This window comes from Triticum aestivum, chromosome 3B (assembly GCF_018294505.1).
Source record: "Triticum aestivum cultivar Chinese Spring chromosome 3B, IWGSC CS RefSeq v2.1, whole genome shotgun sequence".
NCBI classification, from domain to species: Eukaryota; Viridiplantae; Streptophyta; class Magnoliopsida; order Poales; family Poaceae; genus Triticum; species Triticum aestivum.
In genome coordinates, this window is record NC_057801.1 from 28,175,791 (window position 1) to 28,186,635 (window position 10,845).

Here is a 10,845-nt window from a genome sequence, read left to right on the forward strand (position 1 = left end):
GTAAGGATTGCACCAGAGCACCTTCTACTTCTAATAGGCCATGAACTATAGATAGAGAAGAATCATTCTGAGCGAGTACATAAGAAGCGATCCACTTTTTTTCATCGGTTCCAGGGGAAGACCAAAGATCTTGCGTGGCAGGTCTAAAATAGATGTCTTTGGTTTAGTACAACTTTGTACGGGGCAGGAGACTTGATGGACTAACTAGATCCTGATTGAAGCATAGCCCGCATGCTGTCATGTGGTTTGCAGAGAGCTACCAAAGGAACAGCTTTATACAAGATCTTGGCAGAGGCCTGCGTCATGTCAACCTCGTCTCCGGCCACCCTGCTCCAGTCGAAGCACTGGATGAAGGTCCCCAGCACCAGCCCCATGGTCCTCAGCGCAAGGCTCTCGCCGGGGCACCGCCGCCGCCCCATCCCAAACGGCAGCATCATCCCCTGCTGGCCCTGCCCGTCGGCGCCATTAACGTGGAACCTCTCCGGCCTGAACTCCTCTGGGTCGTCCCACACGGACGGGTCACGGTGGATGGCGTAGGCGTTGGCGAGCAGCATGGTGCCCGCCGGGACGTGGTACCCGTGGAGGCTGCAGTCTGCGGACGACTCGTGCGGCGACAGCAGCGGCGCGGCGGGGTAGAGCCGCAGGGTCTCGCTGATGATGCACCGGAGGTAAGGGAGGTTTGGGAGGTCGTCCCTGCCGAGGAGCCGGGCGTGGCCGACGTGCGCGCTCACCTCCTCTCCCGCCTTCCGCAGCGCGCCGGGTGGTTGAGCAGCAGCGACATGGCCCATTCCATGGTCGCCGACGTGGTCACCGTGCCGCCGCCGAAGAGGTTCTTCACAGAGCAGAGCAGCATGGATATATGCATTTTGGTCGTGAACGTACAAGACGAAGCAGTAGGAGGAAGAGCACTCACGGTGACTAAAGCGGCGATGAAAGTGTCTGTGTACTGCTGCGGATCGGACTCCTGCAACGAGAGCATCACGCCGATCATGCTCTTCGACTCCGGCAGCAGCTCCTCCTGCCGCCGCCGTTCCCTCTCTGCATCGATCAGACCGTGCATCAGCGCGTTCCTCCGGTTCACCAGCTGGGTGAGCCTCCGGCGTACGCCACCCAAGTCCAGCCAGCGCAGCAGTGCCGGCAGGTGGTCGTGCAGGTTCGCCATGCCGAGCAGCGGCACGATCTCATCCACCACTTTCTTGAACTCGTGCGCCTCCTCGGACATGTCGGCGTCGGAGCCGGCACCGCGCTTGCCCTTGGCTCCAGCGATGGCCTCCATGAGGACGCCGTGCGAGAGCTCGAACAGATTCCGCTTCAGCTCGACCCTGGCAACTCCACCAGCGGCAGCGCGCGCAAGACGTCGCACCATGGCACGGATCTCGCCGGCGATGGCGGCGTCGGACATGAGGTCGACGCGGCGCGCCGAGAGGAGGTGCACGGTGGCGATGCGGCGCATGGCGCGCCAGTGCGGGCCGTAGCTCGCGGCTGACAGCCCCGTGTAGCCGAACGAGACCTCCCGCGCGGAGGGGAACCGCGGACGGTTGGCGAAGTTGACGTCCAGCTCGGAGGAGAAGCACTCCTTGGCGAGCCGCAGCGAGGTGACAACGACGGCGGCGCGGCGGCCGAGGCGGAGGGAGAGGACGGGGCCGTGGCGCGCGGCGAGGCCGGCCAGCATGAGGTGGAGCGGCTTCTCGCGGAGCAGGTGAAGGTGGCCCACCAGCGGGAGGGCCAAGCCTGGCCCAGGTGGCAGCCTCATCTTGCCTCTCATCCTCCTCATGAAGAGGTAAGTAGCAGAGACCATGAACGCAGTTAGCACAAGCATCAAATTGCTCATTACCATGCCGTAGTAAACTCCCAATTCCATCTCCAATTAAGCTCTCAGTTTAGCTCTAGCTACCTTTGGTTATAACTCCACGAGATCTGGCATCTATCGTTCAGCAAAGTACTTGCACTGTTGGCAGATTTTACTTGGTTGGCCTGGAAAGTAAAAGGACTTCACTAGGTCAGGTCTAGTTTAATTAGGACTTTATGAAAAAGGTACAATCATTAGGTGTTGTATATATTGGATTAGGTTGGTGACTTGTAAAAAATATTTGATTGATCAAGTTGTTCGTTGTTATATTGGTGTTTGATTGATCATTACTACATAGTTTAGGACTTTAGGTACTGCATTTTATTGATATGAGTCATGTTGATGACTGCTACATAGTATAGCTTTTTATTAGTACTTGTGTTTGATCACGTTTGCTTTGGCGGTGCGTGGAGAAAAAAAGTGACGGGCCAAGACATAAATCAAACTATTAATATTAGCTATTACGATCACTAACCGTACTTAAATTGCTGATGCACTGGAGATGGAGATACATGCAATCATGCAAGGAATGGTGCTTGCTATTCAACACACTAAACCTTCCAGTCGTTATCCAATCTGGCTCAAGTGAGGCGTTGTCCAGTTTAACAACGGATGGGCTAGATCGGTCTGCTTATGGTCATCTCTGGCTGAAATTAAGGAGTTGATGAAAGTCAGGGAGTTTATTCCACAAAAGTTAACTAGGGATCAAAATAGGGTTGTCGACTTCCTGTCAAAGTATAGTTGTACTGAGTGTGCCACCACTATGTGGATGCACCAAGGACCACCATGTACTAAGGATCTTTTGCCTCTCGACTGTAACTCTTTAAATATGGAATAAAACTCCTATGATTCGCAAAAAAAAAGCCGTACTTAAATTGTTCTTGCAAACAGTACTACTCCCCTAGAGGTGTCATCGCCATCCCTAAACACTGAGAAAACGACTCTGACTTCGCCGTAGGCGATCGTCGACCCAATACACACTGCAGAGCCACGTGGAGATGAATCCACCAGTTCCGCTTGCCGATGCCGAGCTCTGAGACGAAGCCCCCAAGAGGGAACACGACACCAAGGCACCGCCATCGTCCGAACACGCAAGATCAAGGTTTTCCCCTAGAGAGGCCAAGATGGCCAGATCTGTGCAGGAGCGGTGCTGAGGCAAAGCAACGATACCTCCAAGAAGGTTAACGACGGCCGTCGGGGACGGGCAGGGGTGACCCTCCACCTTCACCGGACTCATCATCCAGTGGCTCATGGCAGCAAACAGTGTGGTGGTGGACTATCCACCTAGTGCTCACTGGCAGCGAGTGGGTTGGGAGAGGAGTGGAGGTGGAAGGGAGGCCGGCGGCGAGTGGGTTGTTAGAGGAGAGGAGGTTGGGGATCTGGATCGGGCTACGTGGATTTTTTTTGAGACAGACGGTGGGTGGGTGGTGTGGGACGGTTGGTGGGATGGGAGTGGATCCGGGGGTATTTGGTGTGCGAGTATAGTAGTAGCGTGCGTGTTTCACCTGCGCTACGACTATCCATATAGTAGTAGCGCATGTTTTAAAACCCGCGCTACTATGGCTTGTTCGTGGGGTTAGAAGGTCAGACCACATATGTACTTTCATGGAAACAAATCTAAACATGATAAAACAATGGGGTCACAAAGTTGAATTGCACTAGAAAGTAGAAAAAATGTAGCATTGGGAACATATCTCCATTGATAGAATTCTGACACAAGTTTGTCTAGGGCCAAAATATTTCAATTAACTGCACCGGAAGAAAATTTCCACAATGCAAGCAAATGATTTGTTCACACTTGCTATATGGGTCGTTCTTTTATTGGAACAAATTAATTGCATTTTAATTTATTAAAGTAGTATTTGGATGTGGTTTGCCATCGTCGGCATTTTGAGTACTTGTGGACCCAAACAGACTTAGTATGAGTGAGATATGATCCTTTAGCCGTTTTAGTGAACACCACGCAAACTTAATTTTGTCCCCAATTCAGAGTGTAGTTATTTAGTTGGATCTAGTTTTTTTGGCTTCTTTCTATGTTCTGAGGACAATACAGTTAGTTGAGCAAACATGCAAGTGATCACAACTATGATGACGTAAGAGGGCGGTGGCGATTGCCCAAAGGTGGTGGTCGGCAGTGGAGATGATGATGATGGTAGGATGGTGGCTAACAGAACTCAACACTCTAAAGGACTGGACCCTAAGACGAGAAACTCAACATGATGATGCATTTGTAAAGTCAACGATGCAATGCACGGAAAGGAAATATTACGACAGCTTAGGTTGGTTTGGATAGGAATTTAACCCGATTTTTGTAGTATTTCGTGGGTATAATATGAAAAACAGATGCAATCTAAATACAGAAAAACTAAAGCATTCTCACCGAGCAACCTGAAATTTGATACCATGTGATAGGTACAAAGGTGTTTCTATTTTGTTGGAGGAGCCTTTGACGAACCAACAACAAACTCTGGTATGCTTATTGATGGTGTTGAAAAGATAATCAACTTGATCGTGAAGATAAATCCCTACACGCAATCGAAGAACAACGAAGAACTTACGAAGCAATATGAATTGTAGGTCTCCTCCTTAAATACATACTCTCAAAACTGCACATAGTCTTTTACTCCAAAAGTACATGTGTTCACCCAAATTTGAGGTGGAGCAACACCTATGGATGATCATGAACGAAATTATGAAATGCCATATATTTGGTACATGTCTTCATGGGTCATTATGGCAGCCTTAAAGTCCTGAAATCTCTAGTACTAGAAATGCCATATTCATTCCTCGGCTGCCATCTCGACACTTGCTCATGTTAAAATAATTGTCCCTCTCGTCCATGCAGGCCATTCTTTCCTTACTAATACAAATATATTAGATTCAGGTAGTATCATCATGAGAACAAGTGGAAGTTCCCAGAGACAAAAGATCTTGATATTTGACTTGGCTTATGCAAGCTATAGTAATTGGTCCTTGTGTTTCTGAAACTTGATCTGGCCTGGTCATGTGGGCTGAGGATGCAACTGTATGTAGTAGGGATGTCTCATCAAGAACTATGTTTCGATGTGGCAACGCATGCCTGCATTGTACTGGATATGCATATCAAGACCAATCTGTACAAGAGAAGTACACAAGGACATGGCAGCTCTCTTGTATATATCAAATTTATGCGATATATTGATGATTATATAAAAGAGAACATATTAATATTAATAGCATACAAAGGATAAATGTTTCAAAACTTATTTCAGAAAAATTTCTCCTCAATCTGAATGTACCTCTTATTGTTCTTTTCTAAGATTATTTGGCTTCATTACTTTGGTAAAAATTAGTACTATATGTTTATTCTTAAAAATATACTATCCTAAAAGTTGTACAATTAAGTTTTGTGTGACTCTTTCTATCAAAATATATAAACAAACCACACTGCTGGAACTAAAATATATTTTTTATTTGCCATGAAAAATATTTTCAACTATAATTGGCTTTCTTATTTTGCTAAAAATAGTATATCATTATACATTGATACATGCCATCCCAAATATTGTGCCGTCAAACTCGCGTGACTCTTCCTGTTAAATTATTTAAACAATCCACTTGCTAAAATTAAAAATGTATTTGTATTTGCCATGAAAATTGCAAATTTTAGTTATTGTATATTTTCTACTAACCTATACATGTAAAAGTAATTACCAAATGTATCATGTCCAAGACCATGTCAAGGTCAAAAAGTAATATGTTTTTACGCATAGTGTAAATACACAATCAATCCCTCGAAGTAGTCCCATGCCCTAAAACCATCGATAAATATGAAAAGACATTACTACAAACTATCAAAACCATATTTTTGATTGGTTATATGCATCATGCAAAATATGGTACATCTATAATATCGAGAAGGTCATGCACTTCATATAGTACTTCAATTTTATGCACTACACACCATCTAAGTTCATACAACACTGATACAAAAGAAAACTATCTAGGGGTTATTGTAGATATAGTCACATCATTAACACTACACGACCGAGTTGTAGTGGGTTCTTCTTTCTCCCCCGTGAAATATGCCGGGTGCTTAGGCTTATCTACTATCATGGTCGTGTTGCTTAGCATTGCGACAACATCCAACATGGTTGGTCGATCAACTGCATTCTCTTGTACACATAGCAATGCAATGTTAATGCACCTCATCATTTCTTCCGAATGACCGTTGGGAAGCAATGCCGCATCAATGAGATTGACCCAGCTTTCCTCTTCAAATAATTGCCAAGCCTATTTGAAATTTCATCAAATACTTTAGGAAGACACATAATAAACTAGCATTTTCTTTTTATTTTACGAATGTGTAAAGGTGCACTCACATGTCCGAGGAGGTTGATGAAATTTCCACATTCATGAGAATTCCTTTTCCCGCTAAGGATCTCAAGAGTTAAAACACCGAAGCTGAAGACATCTGATTTGATAGAGAAGAGACCGTGGGAAGCATACTCGGGTGCCATGTAGCCACTAAAATTATGCAAAAATATATGTCCACTTAATATATGGTCGAGTTGCAATTTAAGTATTCACAAATGCAGTAATTTATATGAGACTTACAGTGTACCAACTACTTTCCTTGTAGTATTTGCTTCGGTGTTATTTGAGCTGAATATTTTTGCTAGTCCAAAATCTGAAATTTTTGCATTCATTTCGCTATCCAAGAGAATGTTGCTTGGCTTAAGATCTCGATGTATAACGCGCAACCTAGAGTGCTTATGTAGGTAAAGAAGTCCTTCTGCTATTCCTACAATTATTGCAAGACGTTTGTCCCAATCCAGTAGTGTTTTTCTATTTTCATCTGCACGTAAGCAAATATTAGTATAATAGTGTAATCTAAACAAACAATCTAAAGCTGAGAACCTTAATTTTTGAAAATATTTTAAGGTGCTATCATGACAAACAATGTATATGATATGAATTTGAAAGTGCAAATACGTACCAAAGATGAAGAAATCCAAGCTTTTATTTGGCAAGTATTCATAGACCAGTATTTTCTCCTCTCCTTGAGAGCAACATCCCATGAGCCTAACCAAATTTCTATGTTGAAGTTTCGCTATAAGCTCAACTTCATTTTTGAACTCTATGAAACCTTGTCCTGAATGTGAATCAAGTCTCTTCACTGCTATGTCATTTCCATCAGGAAAGTGGCCCTAGGAAACGTAAATATTTATATTAATATTGTGCAACAATCCAGGCTGCTTTGCACAAGTTAATTCACAATTCAATAGTGCTGAGTAAAACAGAAATCCAACTCAGTGCCCAGGCTCATCTACTCCCGCTCAGAAAAAAAATAAAAAAATACTAAAAAATAAAAAAAAAACAATTTTTTGTTGTGTGGTAGATAATATGCGTGAGGTCCGCTCCAAATTTCAACTCATTTAGACAGCTGAGTAGCTCTCGGAAAAAAAAAGGAAAATCGGGTCAGAAGAGTGCATGAACAGTAAACTTTTTTACGGACCCTGAATTTGTCTTTTTTGCCGAGAGCTGCTCAGATGTCCAAATGAGTTGAAATTTGGAGCAGACCGCACGCGTCAAATTATCTACAACACAAAAAAATTGGATTTTTTTTGAATTTTTCTAGTATTTGTTTTGATTTATTTTTTACCACGGGTGGAGATGAGCCAGGGAGCAGAAACTCCGCGTCCTGAGTAGAAGAACATTTACACTACTTTGGAATTTGGATCTATATTTTTCCTATACTCTAACGAGGCTTTGGTATGCATTTTGTATTGCCTAGAAATAAGGATTACAGAACGGTGTTGTATATAATTACCTTGTAAACAGGGCCAAATCCACCTTGGCCGAGCTTGTTTTCGTCGGAAAAGTTAACTGTAGCCTCTAATATCTGATGAAAGTCAAATACTGCAAACTCAGCCAACTCTGTTTCCATTTCCCAAACTAGTTCATCTCTTTCATGAAACTCGTGAGTACTCTTTCCTTGCAAGGTTGTCCCTTTATCTGAAAATTATGAACCAGCGCAATCAACATGGATCTCTTCAATTATGAGTCTTTATATTTAGTAAGTAGAGTATATATATAATGTTGATCATTTTCAGTAACTAATATACCCACCTTTTGTGTGCTTGGTTCTAAGGCGCCGACGATGGTAGACGATGAAGCAGAGTGCAACTAGCGCTACAGGAGCAGCTACCGAAATGGCAATTACCCAAGGTTTTACTCCATGTCCTTCAAAATTAAAAATCCATACGTCCATGAATTAGCATTACGTCACAATAATTCCATAAAATTCATAATAACTTGGCAACTAATTTATCAAGAGTCTTGTCGCATGTTTGAATTGTTGCATGCGTGAATTGTTCATCACATACTCTTGCTTGCCGGAGCTGGCGCTGGTGCTGGTGCCGGTGCCGGTGCCGGAGCGATGGATGATGGAGATGGAATCCGCCGCATGCTTTTGTCGTTGTGGAACATAAAAGGCTCCAATCTCACGTTGCAGCGGAGCACGAACATCCGTCCGCCCACGCGCACTGAGTTTGTAGCGTTGAGCGTGTCGACAAGCCGCCGGAGGCACGCCAGGCAGTCGCCGGCGGACAGGTCAGGCGTGCACTGCGCCAGGGAGTACAGTGTCGGTGCGGCACTGCCAATGGAGTCCATGGACCCTGTGGCGAACCTCCTCGCCGTGCCGGCCGCGTACCGCGCCGTCTGCCTCAGGAGCTGGCGGACGGCGGCAGCGACAACCCCGGCCTTGCCCGGGATTTGCACCGGGTTAAAGAACTGGAAGAACGTATCGTTCCAGATGACACTGGATCCCGGACTGAGGAAGCCGCCGTCGCCGGAGAAGCCGAGGAGGCACCCTGGCCGCGTGACATTTACCTCGTCGTAGTCGTAGTAGACGGTTGCGGCCTTGTGTTTCGGGCACATCTTCTGCGCGTACTTGAACGAGGAGGCGACGCACTCTCTGCACGCGGTGAGGTTTGTGGTGTCACGGCGGCAGAGCGCGAGCGCGCGCACCACACCGGCGGTGGCGGTGGCGAAGAGCTGCGGGGAGGAGGAGGCGTTGCCGGGGAACGTAGCGTTGAGCACGGCGAGGCTGGACCGGTAGGTGCTTTTGGCCGTGTAGTTACCGGCGCTGCCGCAGACGTGGCCGATCGCCGACACCGACGCCGGCTTGAGGAGGAGGAGGAGGAGCAGCACGCCCACCATTGTTTTGTGCGGCAGGGTTTCTGATCGTCCGTGCTTGTGTTGGTTTCTCGTTGCTTAAAACGCAAAATCGTATGTGTTTGACACGCACGGACGCACTTGGAGATGTACGTGTGTTTCGCGCCCACCATTGACTTAGAATGCAAGACATCTATGGGGTTTTACAGGGTGTGTTTAAGCTGTCAAATTATGATTGGACTAAAGGAGGTTGGGGCCCACCCACCTGAAAATCTAGAGGAGGACATGATTAGTTGGTTAGGAAGGAGCCTGTAGAAGCTTCTAGGACTCCGTACGTCTAGCATTTTTGAGCAAGTTGATCCAGTGAACCTATTTTTTCCAAATAAAAAAGACAGTGGATTGACTTGTAAGAATGCAAAGTAAGTCTTCGCAGTGGAGGCCGACCAGTTTGTTGACTAGTTTTCGAAGTGGGCGCCGACCAGTCTGTTGACCGTTGCTTGACACGGTGTCACTCTAATTTTTGAGAAAAATATGCTTTTGTCCCATATGTTCAACAAACGTCTACATCTGGTCCCTTAAGATTTTTCTGGGCAATATTTAGTCCCTCATGTTTCAAAGCCGAATAACTTTCGTCCGAAAAACAAATTATATGAGAAAATCGGCCACATGGCACATGTTTGCTCCCCGAGCTCTAGATCCACCCGTCGAGCACCTTGCATGCATCGAGTAGTCGTCACCCGAGGAAAGACTCCTAACCCTGCATGCCTTGCCACACGACCATGTTCCTGCTTCCCCAGGAGCCCGTGGTGAGACCGCTTCTTCCCCTTCTTCCACTGCGATCGGTGTCGTGAGCTACTTCGCGAGCGACAACCTCCTCTACTCCTCCGGGCCACGGCTAGCCCTTCTCCGCATGCCATGACAGAACACTCCACTCCTCCCACTCTCCGATGTCTTCCGGGCACAAGAGAATTCCTCGGAGCACTCCATCTATTTCTGCCATGCAACCATTCATAATTGTATTCCATTTTCTACGTTGTCATGCAACATGTGTTTTTAGTTCTGTAGGACAGAATGGTAGAAAATTTACTATGTGCATCTCATTAAAGGTAATTTTTTGCAACACCAAAAAGGGAAGGGAAAGTACGTAGTGGCTGCACCCACCTTCGGTGCACCCACGCAGTGAACAATAAATTCAAGAAAAATAGTAAAAAACTCAAAAAACCTAAAACTTGGTGAATGCCATCATGAGCTAATGTTTTAGGAGCTTGCAAAGTTTGGCCACCAAAAGACATCAAATAATGTCTGTCGGTGTTAAAATCGGCGGATCTCGGGTAGGGGGTCCCGAACTGTGCGTCTAGGCGGATGGTAACAGGGGACAAGGGACACGATGTTTTACCCAGGTTCGGGCCCTCTTGATGGAGGTAAAACCCTACGTCCTGCTTGATTGATATTGATGATGTGTGTATTACAAGAGTAGATCTACCACGAGATCAAGGAGGCTAAACCCTAGAAGCTAGCCTATGGTATGATTGTTGTTCGTCCTACGGACTAAAGCCATCCGGTTTATATAGACACCAGAGAGGGCTAGGGTTACACAGAGTCGGTTACAATGGTAGGAGATCTACATATCCGTATCGCCAAGCTTGCCTTCCACGCCAAGGAAAGTCCCATCCGGACACGGGACGAAGTCTTCAATCTTGTATCTTCATAGTCTTGGAGTCCGGCCGATGATGATAGTTCGGCTATCCGGACACCCCCTAGTCCAGGACTCCCTCAGTAGCCCCTGAACCAGGCTTCAATGACGATGAGTCCGGCGCGCATGTTGTCTTCGGCATTGC

The 10,845-nt window shown here is 46.2% G+C and overlaps 1 pseudogene; it reads right to left on the minus strand.

Annotated features, from left to right (window-relative positions):
• Window positions 1–200: 200 nt before the first annotated feature.
• On the minus strand, window positions 201–9,054 carry LOC123067209 (uncharacterized; annotated as a pseudogene).
• Window positions 9,055–10,845: the final 1,791 nt, after the last annotated feature.